This window comes from Ursus arctos, unplaced genomic scaffold (genome assembly GCF_023065955.2).
Source record: "Ursus arctos isolate Adak ecotype North America unplaced genomic scaffold, UrsArc2.0 scaffold_7, whole genome shotgun sequence".
NCBI lineage: Eukaryota > Metazoa > Chordata > Mammalia > Carnivora > Ursidae > Ursus > Ursus arctos.
In genome coordinates this window covers 21,085,404-21,096,782 of record NW_026623089.1, presented here as the reverse complement: position 1 = coordinate 21,096,782, position 11,379 = coordinate 21,085,404, and the positions used below count along the sequence as shown (strand labels likewise).

The window sequence follows — 11,379 nt, the reverse complement described above, 5'->3', positions numbered from 1 at the left end:
GGCAAAATGTAAGAAAACAGGAATTAGTCTTTGTCACTAAGTCACTTAGTCACTAAGATTTGGGTCTTAGAGGTCAATATCTTTATGTCTGAAACCTCCCCTTTACATATTATTCATGAGTTTTCCTTACTTCTTTTCCTCCAATCACCATTCCATTAACACCTATTCTCAAGAAGGAATCTGAAACTCATGCACAGAAAGGGGTAATTGACTGATGTGCCAACTTAATGACCACTCTAGAATCCTAACAGCAATTAAATTCTCAATTAAACTAAGCTAGACACTTTTGATTGTCACAACCCACAAATGGGGAGTGGTGGGTGGGAGGTTCTTCTGACGCTGACTAGAGGCCAGGTTAAATATCCTACAATTCACAAGGCACCATCCCCCAATAAAAAGAAGAATTATTTGAAAAATTAATGGTGATAACATTGATGAGGTTGAGAAATCCTGGGAATAGGGGAATAAAGCCTAAGCAGTGTAATTCTCAGCATAATTGGCAGTGAAGAGAGGAAGAAAGAATATTTGTTGAGAAGAAATCAAAGCTTGTCTTTACAAGGTATCACAGTGTATAGAGACAGTGACATCCTCCTAGAGAGGGAGTCTGTGTAAGCAGCAGAATATAGTCAGATCCTTGCCTTCAAAAGGGAGGGTCACTATGGCAGCATGATGGCTGAGCCTTCTGCGGGCATCAAAGCATGATTTCAGAGTATGGCAATGGTGTTGTTTCCAATCTTGGGACCCTTGGCCTCAGAGTCACATCTCTTTCTCTTAATTTTGCAATTGCCATAGAGCAAGTCTTAGTCCTCCTCATCTCACCATTCCCCACTGCTGGTCCTTCCAGGGGATTTGTATAAGGCTTCCATATCTCTTTAAGCCCATGCTATCTCATCTGTAAAATAGGAATAAGCCACAACAATAAAAGTGATTCACTGAATGGGTTTCTGTAAAGCCTGAGATTTACCTGGGACAGAGAAAGAAGGAGTTGCAGCTCACTTTTAGCATTTACTACCAATTTCGTTCTTTTTTAAATTTTAATTCCAGTGTAGTTAACATACAGTGTTCTATTAGTTTCAGGTGTACAATACAGTGATTCAACAGTTACATTACTCAGTGCTGCTCAAGATAAGTGTCCTCATAATCCCCTTCACCTATTTCACCCATCCCCCCCACCTCAACCATCTGTTTGTTCTATGTATAGTTAAGAGTCTGGTTTTTTTTTGGTTTGTTTCTCTCTTTTTTCCCCACCTTTGTTCATTTTTTTCTGTAATTCCACATATGAGTGAAATCATATGGTACGTATCTTTTTTTGACTGGGTTATTTCACTTAGCATTATATTTTTCAGATCCACCCACGTTGTTACAAGTAACAAGATATTTTTCTTTTTAATGGCTGAGTAATATTCTATTGTGTATGTGTGTGTATGTGTATATATATATATATATATATTAACACCTTATGATTAAGTCCTTAACAGAGGTTCAATCATAGAATATATATATATACTCTAGAATAGAATATATATATATATATATATATATATATATATATATACACACACACACACACACACACACACACACACATACACGCATTTCTTTATCCATTCATCTACCATGGAACTTGGGCTACTACCAGTTTGGCTATTGTAAATAATGCTGCAATAAACATAGGGGTGTATATATCCCTTTGGATTAGTGTTTTCATATTCTTTGGGAAAATATCCACTAGTGCAATTACTGAATCATAGGGTAGTTCTATTTTCAATTTTTTGAGGAACCTTCATACTGTTTTCCACAGTGGCTGCACCAGTTTCCACAGTGGCTGCACCATTCCCACTAACAGTGCAAAAAGGTTCCTTTTTCTCTACATCCTTACCAATGCTCGTTGTGTCTGTGTTTTTGATTTTAGCCATTCTGACAAGCATGAGGTGATATCTCATGGATGTTTTGGTTTGCATTTCCCTGATGATGAGTGATTTTGAGCATCCTTTCATGTGTCTGTTGGCCATCTGTATGTCTTCTTTGGAAAAATGTCTATTCATGTCTTCTGCCCATTTTTTAATTAGATTATTCATTTGGGGGGTTTGAGTTTTATAAATTCTTTATACGTTTTGGATTCTAACCCTTTATCAGATATGTCATTTGCAAATATCTTTTCCCATTCAGTAGATTGTCTTTTAGTTTTGTTGGTTATTTATTTCTTTTGCTGTGCAGAAGCTTTTCATTTTGATGTAGTCCCAACAGTTTATATTTGCTTTTGTTTCCCTTGCCTCAGGAGAGATATCTAGAAGGATGTTGCTATTACCTATTTCATTCCGAACTAATTGCACAACCTTCAATGTTCTCATTTGTGGGATGCAAGTCACCTACATCAATAGGACATTGTGAGGATTTAATGGGAAAAGGGAGAAGAGAAATTAGCTCTAGTCCTCTCACACCGCAAGTGTTGAATAAATCATATTGCTGGTGGGATCATGGTTATCACTGATAATCTTTTCTATTGATTATCATTCATTGATTCACTGATTGGTTTATTTGTTCATTCATTCATTTATTTGGCCAACATTTGGTAAGATCTTGCCATAGCCTCGGTAATAAAGAGATAAGTGCATCAAAATGCCTCTTTCTTGGTTAAAATTCTTTGTGAAGCTGAAACTCTGAACTTGGGAGAAGCAGACAGAGCTAGCAAATGTAGAGAATGAATGAAAGTAACTTGTGTCTGCAAGTCATCTACTCTAAGAGAGCACATCAAGCCATGCTGATCCACACTGGCTTCCTCTTAGCTCTTTTTGTCTTATCACCTTTGTTGTTCCTTCTAGGGCTTGATTCAGCACCATGTGATATTCTTTTTTTGAATTTTATTTATTTATCTGAGAGAGGGAGAGAGAGAGAGAGAGAGAGAGTGCAGATGAGCAAGGACAGACAGAGAGGGAGAAGCAGACTCCCCTGCTGAGCAGGGAGCCTGATGCAGGGCTCGATCCCAGGACTCTTAACCGACTGAGCCACCCAGGCGCCCCACAATGTGATATTCTTTATTGCAAAGAACTTCACCATGTTAACTCAAATAAATAATCTTATTAAATCTGAATTAGAAGAAAAGGGCTAGAGAAAGACAAAAAATCAATGAAAGGAAAAAATGACACTGTGCCTTAGGATGAATGGACTGTGACCACAGAAAGCATGCATTCCTGTGGTGGCCACTCCCCACAACCACTTCTACTTTTTTTCCTAATAAAAATTATTAGCTAGGTATTTGGATTTTATTGCTGTGTAACCAACAGGCACCAACAGTGACATACAACAATACACCTTATTTCTCATAGTATGGCTCCGCTTCATGCTGTTAGGTCCGCTGTCCCCCAACTCATGCTGCATGCAGTCTATGGTGAATGGTCAGCTGGGGCAGTCCTGACTGACATGAGTTTTATTCAGGGATCCAGACTGAGGAGGCAAGGAATACCCAGAGAAAACTCTTCTGAGAGATGCCAGGAAAGAAATGGAGCCTGTTACCTATTCCCATGCTCCATTGGCCAAAGGAGGTCACAAGGCCAAGCACGAAGGAAAGTAGAGAAAAGTATACTCCACGTTTTGTGGGGTTTTTTGTTGTTTTTTAGAGATGGGAAGCATGCATTGAAAAAAAAAGATCAAGAAATGAATAAAGAATAAGGGCCAATATAATGACCTTGCATATAACCTATGGGCTGCAATGTCCTGGAAAATAGATTTAGGCACAACTGATGTAACCCAATATGTCAGCCCTGGACACTACCAATTTGTTTCATTTGATCAACAGGAAATGGCAGGTTAGTTGAAAGTTTTTGAAAGAAAAGTGTTTCGCCAAATTGTTCTGATCCAAAGAAATGGTCAAAGAATAATACCTTGTCTTGTTATTGTTGTAGTTAAATATTTTTGCTGTGTTACCTGTAATTTGCTGTATATTATCTTTAAAGCATAAATAATCATATTGTCTAACTCACAGGCTATATATAGGAATTAGGTAAGACCATGCATAAGCAATTCTTAGCATAGGGCTTGGCATATAATAAGCACTCAATAAATATTACCCAATAATAACAATGAAAAACAGAATACAAAGACTTATTTAACGTGTATTTTAGAAGCACCTAATATGTGTACGACCTAATACGTGATAGATTGTGCCACAGAGAACAAACCTCTGCTTCCAAAAACCATGTACTAAAATTGGAAGGTGGAGTTCGGAAGCTCTTACCAGTCATTAGTTCTTAATGACATGCTTTTTAACCCTCTTTTTCCCCCTTACACCCATTTTAGTGGTCCAATCACTGGTAATCAAAATAGCCCAGGCAGAGAGACTCTGCTGACCTTACCACTGATAGGACTGGAAGAGACAGAGCAGTAGCACTGAATGAGGGGAGTCAGAGAAGACATCCTAGAGGAGGCAACAGGGGAAGCCCAGTAGGACTCTCGCGTGCAGGGATCAGTGGAGCGGTGCTCTAGGCACAAAAAGCCTAGAGCAAAGGCACAGTGACCTGAAGGAATAGATGCGTTCAGGACAGGGAGGGCAGCTGAGCCCGAGCACAGGGGAGGAGTCTGACCTGTGCCTCCCACAGGTGTTTAAAGGACTGTTTTCATATCCTACTGGTATCACCACAGGTTTCATTTCGCCAGTGTGACCTTGGCTGATCACCTTGTCTAGTGTCCCCAGGGAAACCACACTATATTTTTGTTTTACAGAGTTTGTCCCACTTATGGTCTCTGAAATTCTCTTGTTTGTCAGTGTGTTTATGGTCTGCCTCTACCCTGGTCTATGAGCTACATGAAAATAACACTATTGTCTCTCTTGCTCCTTCTCACTTCTGTGTGATCGCAAGAAGTTCACGGTCAACACCTGTCGGCATAACAGAAGAAGAGATGAGGAGTGTAGAAAGTAAAATAAAGCTAGAGTCAAAACTCAGAGGCTGTACAACATAGAAGCATGAGCTATTAAAGAAATAATTGATAAGATGAACTTCTTTAAGATGAAAAATGCTCTGTAAAAGACAGTGTCAGAGAATGAGAATGGGAGAAAATATTTGCAAAAAACATGAAATAAAGGACTGGTATCCAAGATGCAAAGAACTCTTAAAACTCAACAATAAAATCCAAACTTCTTTAAAAATGGGGAAAAGGTCTTAACAGCTATCTCATCACGGAAGATATACAGATTGCAAATAAGCATATGAAAAGATGCTCCACATTGTATAATATTAGGGAAATTCAAATTAAAACAACAGTAAGATACCACTATGCACCAATATAACGGCCAAAATCCAGAACACTGACAGCACCAGACGCTGACAAGGATGGGGAGCAGCAGGGAATCCCATTCGTTGCCGGTGGGAATACAAAATGAGGCAAACACTTGGGAAGGCAATTTGGCAGTTTCTCCCAAAACTAAACACACCCTTACTACATGATTCGGCAATCATACTATTTGGTATTTACCCAAAGGAGATGAAAACTTATGTCCACACAAACACCTGCACATGGTTTTCATTCAGAATTAACCAAAACTTGGAAGCAACCAAGATGCCCTTCGATGGGAGAATGAATAAATAAACAATAGTACCCCCATACAATGGAATATTATTCAGTATTAATAGAAATGAGCTATCAACCTGAAAATACATGGAAGAAACGTAAATACATATTACTAAGCAAAAGAAGCCAATCAGAAAAAGGTACACTATATAATTCCAGCTATATGACACATTGGAAAAGGCAAAGCTGTGGAGACAGCGAAAAGACCTGTGGTTGTCAGAGGCTATGGGGAGAAAGGGAGGAATTGGTGGAGCACAGAGGATTTGGGGGGCAAGGAAACTACTCTGTGTGATGCTGTAATGGTGAGTACATGTGATATACATGTGTCAAAACCTATAAGAATGTACACCCCCAAGAGTGAGCCCCGACATAAACTATGGACTTTGGGAGACGATGAGGTGTCAGTGTAGGTTCATCGTTTGTAACAAACGTACCACTCTGGTTTGAGGCTGTGCTTCTGCGGGGGAGGGGGTATCCACTTTCTATACTTTTCTGCTCAGTTTTTCTGTAAACCAAAAACTGTTCAAAAAGAAGGGGAAAAAAACCTTCAGAGAATGCAGGATCTGGACTTTATTCAGAGAATGAGGGTCTGGGGTTTCTAAGAATGAGAGTATAAATTTCAGAGCTCTGCTTTTGGCTGATTTGGACGTATTCAAGAAGCACAGGCTAGACCTGGACAGAGGTCTTGACAGTAGTAAGGTCATCGTAAGCATTTGAACAAAGAAGTAAAGTTTATCTAATAAAGGGAATGATCTATGGGAGCCCCGTTGTTTTTCTCTACAGGACGTCCATACCAAAGAGAACATCAACTGATTTTTCTGTCTCTCAGGACTGGCTACCCTGCAAAAGACTCTTATTTCTTCAGATAAAAGTTTTGAAACCAGAAACTACCATCTTCCACATGAATCTACAATGGCTCTTTCCCCCCAGGTAATAATAGCCTTGAAAAGAGACCGTGTCTGTGGTTTCTTGATCAGACAGCGAAAGCATAGCAACACGTAAAGCTTCTACAACAAAGTGCAGCTTTTCGCATGTTTCCCTACTCCAGGCCTTCATGTGCCCTGGGCCAGATACGGCAACCTTACAACCTTCCTCCCTTCACACAAACCAATTTCTATTTCTATCTTGACTTTTTTTTTAATCAGTCATGTTATTCACTCTTATTTTTCATGCTTTTGTATTTAGTTGAGTACATTTCTCTGCATTTTGATTTTTGAAGGTTTTAGAGATTTAGCTAAATTGACAGGTGTTGTATTAGTGCAATGATTTCCACTATCTTAGAGCTTTTCATTTTGTGACTATATCATAATTTATTCATCACTTTTTCTGTTGAGGATCATTTAAAATGTTTTCAATCAATCTTAATTTTCTTTCCCCCCCCTCTTTTTCTTTTTTTTTTAAAAGACTTTATTTATTTGGCAGAGAGAGAGTGAGAGAGCACACAAGCAGGGGGAGTGGCAGGTATAGGGAGAGGGAGAAGCAGACTCCCCACTGAGCATAGAGCTTGATACTGGGCTGGATCCCAGGACCCCAGGATCATGACCTGAGCCAGAAGCAGATGCTTAACTGACTGAGCAACCCAGGTGCCCCTAATCTTAATTTTCAATTTAAGATGTGCTTCCCAACCACATACAATAATATAATGGACAGTCAAGCATACATTGTTTTTTGCACATGGATGAAAATTTCTTCAAGGTACATACATAGCACTAAAGTTACTGGGTTAAGAAGTATGTACATAACACAATTTATCCAACATTGTCCTTTGCCCCCCGAGGGTGTGTACCAGCTTTTACTGTTTGGAATTCCCAAATTTGCCACATCTGTGTCTAGCGCTTTGGCATTCTTTGACTTTAGATTTACGTAAGTCTCAGGGGTACAGAATAATAGCATTCTATTGTTTTAATCCACCTGTCTCTGATAACATGTCAGATTGAGCACATTCTCATGTACTTATTGGCCATTTGTCTTTTATCTTGTGTGAATGACATTTTCATATATTTTGCCCATTTTATTCATTGAATTGTTTATCTTTTCTCATTTTGATTTGTAGAAGTGCTCTATAAATTCTGGATACTTAGCTTTTGTCAGTTTTATGCATTGCAAATATCTTCTCAAAATCTGTTCCTTGTCTTTTTACCTTGTTTATGATGTCTTTAGATGAACAGATGTTCTTTATTGAACGGATTCAAACTTACCCACTTTTTTTCCTTTATGGTTCGTCCTTTTTTTATGTCGTTTAAAAAGGAAAATCTTTGCAAACCTAAGATTGTAAATATAATGTTTCACATTTTACTCTAAATGTTTAAAAGTTTCACTTTGCACAGTTGGTCTTTTGTCCACCAGAATTTAATTTTGCATTATCTCTCGTTCTTCTTATGCACCCTCCACTAAAGTACCCTCCTTTATTGCCTCAATAAATCTTGATTTGTTATAAGACAGCTTCATTCCCACTTTTCTTATGAAGCCATCTTTGTGCTCTCAATGCTTTGCTGACTTTCTCTCCCTGAACTACCAGAACATCTGTCTCTGAAATTGTAATGATTTTATCTGAATACTGGGAATGTTAATAGATACCTGCAGTGTCCAGACAGGTACCTTAGAGAAGTGAAATGGGTCAGATGAACATAATTAGTGGGGAATGTGACGGATTGGGATGCATAACAGAGCATGTGACCTACTCATTGGTGACGCTGCTACATAGGTTTGGTCAATTATTGCCATGGAAACCATCAGTTCACAGTTGCCAGATCTGATTTTCATTTTTAAAAGACACCAGGAATTTAGACATTTACATAAAATCTTCTAAGTTTTAAAATTGGCAACAATTTGAAATGTTTAAATGAATAATAAGGGGACCTGGGGTATATGATCTAATGTGTTTCTCCACCTTTTTGTCATTATCACCTTCTTTAAGGAGCCTTACCTTTTTTTCCCCCCAATCGCTTATCCATGGAATTAAATACTAAAGAATTTCATAATCACACTCAGTTTCTGAGGAGAGAATTTAGAGGAAATTCTACAATATAATCAGGATGCTTTCTCAGTTACTGAACATTTTAAATTCCAGCCAAACCCACACCCCAAGAAAATGGCAAACAGACAAAACATCTTCCTGAAGTTCAAGTTGTACCTCCACGCTTGTGGGTAGAACGCAGTCTCCTCCAAGAGCGTTCTGAGACATCACTGGACCAAATGCTAGTGAGGATAGTTTCACAGTCCTCAGAAAAGCAACAAACGAGTAGAGAGAAGTAGACAGAACCCTATTGCCTTCCAGGGAAACCCAGGCTCCTTTGGGGGATGTTCAAGGCATGGCCATTGGGTTTTTAATTCAATCTTGATTCCTAAGCTTCAGTTTCTTCATCTAGCCCAGTTCACATACAGTTCAAAAGCTATTTCAAAAGCTCATTTGTCTAGTGACATCAGTCCTAGAACAGGAATCAGAATATTAGGTTTAGGGGCGCCTGGGTGGCATAGCGGTTGGGCGTCTGCCTTCGGCTCAGGGAGTGATCCCGGCGATCTGAGATTGAGCCCCACATCAGGCTCTTCTGCTATGAGCCTGCTTCTTCCTCTCCCACTCCCCCTGCTTGTGTTCCCTCTCTCGCTGTCTCTATCTCTGTCGAATAAATCTTAAAAAAAAAAAAAAAGAATATTAGGTTTAGGTCTGTGTGTGCCCCTGGGAGCTCAGCGTAAAGTACTCTGATCTTGAGCTTTCCCATATGTAAAGTAAGAATAGCCAAAAGATCAACCCTAAGCCCAGTGTCTGTGGAGGCCTTCAAACACAGCTGCCAAGAGCACTGGCTCATAAGTCCAAGAGACATGAATTTTGACTTCTAAATATGCAATTTAGTGGCTGGATGACCTAAAAAATGTTACATAGCTTCTCTTGGGAGTAATTTCAACAAGTGTAAAATGTTTATAAAAATAATTCTTCTTCATTTGGTTACTCTGAAGTTCAAATGGGATCACAGGGAACAGCTCTGTGATATCATTAACTGAGTTAGTAGGTACAAGACAATTTATACGATAAAAGGCCATAAAGACATTACTTCTTTATTGTCATTATTACAGGGTATTTTGTTCTACTGTCTGGATCTCTGTCAGCATTCAAACCCCAGTGAAACATTCTTTACTTGCCCCTCAAATTTGCAGGTTCCCATGGGAGGAACATTTTCAACAGAATCTCCTTTTCCAGAAAAATATGTATAATTCGCTCCTCGGAGGCTGGAATTTCAATCCTGCCTTCCAAACGACCTACCTGGGCAAGGGGCCAGGGAACTTGCAAGTGAGTTTGGCGAAAGTGTTATCCACCAATAGACAGCAAATAACACCACATGTCGCTCCAAAAACCTGCAGACACAAAGAAGTTTCAGAGCGACTAAAGGAGATTTCCTGGGTTTGTATGTCTCCTCTTCCATCTTTGTTTGCTGGCTGTCTAAGTGTGTCTCAGCAATTCTTACTCTTAATTTTTCAACGGCTTTATTGAGATATAATTAAGAAACCATGAGATTCATTCTCGGTTACTCTTTCTGTTTTTGAGTATCTCTAATGGTCTTTCTGTGTGTTTGCGGCTAAGCTGATACATGTGGGCTTTTGAATCATCCAAATATGTATGTGTTGGGGTGCCTGGGTGGCTAAGTTGGTTAAGCGGCTGCCTTCAGCTCAGGTCAGGTGGGATCTAGTCTCACATCAGGCTTTTTGCTCAGTGGGGAGCCTGCTTCTCCCTCTGCCTGCTGCTCCCCTTGCTTGTGCACGCCCTCTCTCTGACGAATAAATAAACAAAATCTTCAAAAACAAAACAAAACGAAAAAACTAAATAGGTATGTGTGTGTGTTTATTTGTGTCTCTGTACCAACACCTAAATCTGCGTGACTCTGGAAGTGTGGATCTCTTTCCTAGGAGGTCTCGGGGTCTACGTGAGTCTGGGTGTGTACATGTCTCGGAGCCTGTTTGTGAGGCTCTAGGAATGAATCCGTGTGCGTGAATGTGTATCTGTTGCTGTGTGGTGTACGTTTCTAAACCTGTTAGTGTTGTCTCTCTGGGCTGGCTCTGTGTTGTGTGTTTTGTGAATGCATAACAGTTCTGAACATGTGTATGCCAATTTTTGTTACAAATGACAAGGCTGAGCAACTGTGATTTGGCCCATCAAGGTTACTTAATTGTTCAAACATCGTGAGAAACACAGGTGAATGATGTTAAATGCTGATTTTCTTTGTTTACATCGGGACCTATATCCTACTCCTCAAGTTGGTTTTGGGAGGATTCTGAACAGTGATGGGTCTTAGGTGGCCCCAGTCGTAAGAAGGTGTAAAGGTCCCCAGGTAATTCTAATGTGCAGCCAAGGTGTGGAACCTCTGCACCTGTACAGTGGTCCCTGCTGCTTCTTGAAATCTGCAACCTGCTTTCCTTAAATGTAACGTTAAGTCTGTAACAGTAGGGAGGGAGGTTAATTTGATACTTTATTGGATGTGAAAAAGAACTTATCCTCCCTTTGCCTGTGGAGCAAGGAAGTGTCCCAGGAGACTGAAGCCTGTATGCTAACAGCTCCTAACAGCTGAGGAGGAGTTCCCCCTAGCCCAATCCTCCTCCAATTCCAGTAGGCAGTGGGCTCCTTTTATGAGTACATCTGTCTAATTAGGCAGATGTAGTGCTGCCTTAATTTCCATATAAATCCTTCAGACCCACTGAGGGTATTTGGCAAATCCAAAGAAAATTTACTAGTATAATAAACAAAATGTTTTATTAAAAAAAAATTGCGTGTTCTGCAACATTCCTTTAATGGGGAGGTTCAGGAAAGAGAAAATGCAGAGTGGT

The 11,379-nt window shown here is 39.6% G+C and overlaps 1 long non-coding RNA gene across 2 annotated transcripts in view; it reads right to left on the bottom strand.

Moving 5' to 3' along the window:
• Positions 1-639: 639 nt before the first annotated feature.
• Positions 640-11,379, bottom strand: part of LOC113251909 (uncharacterized) — a 69,080-nt gene continuing 58,340 nt past the window's right edge. For both annotated transcript variants that reach the window (XR_008958060.1, XR_006408946.3), the window contains one exon: positions 640-892. This is a non-coding gene — a long non-coding RNA (uncharacterized LOC113251909). The remainder of the gene's footprint in view (positions 893-11,379) is intronic.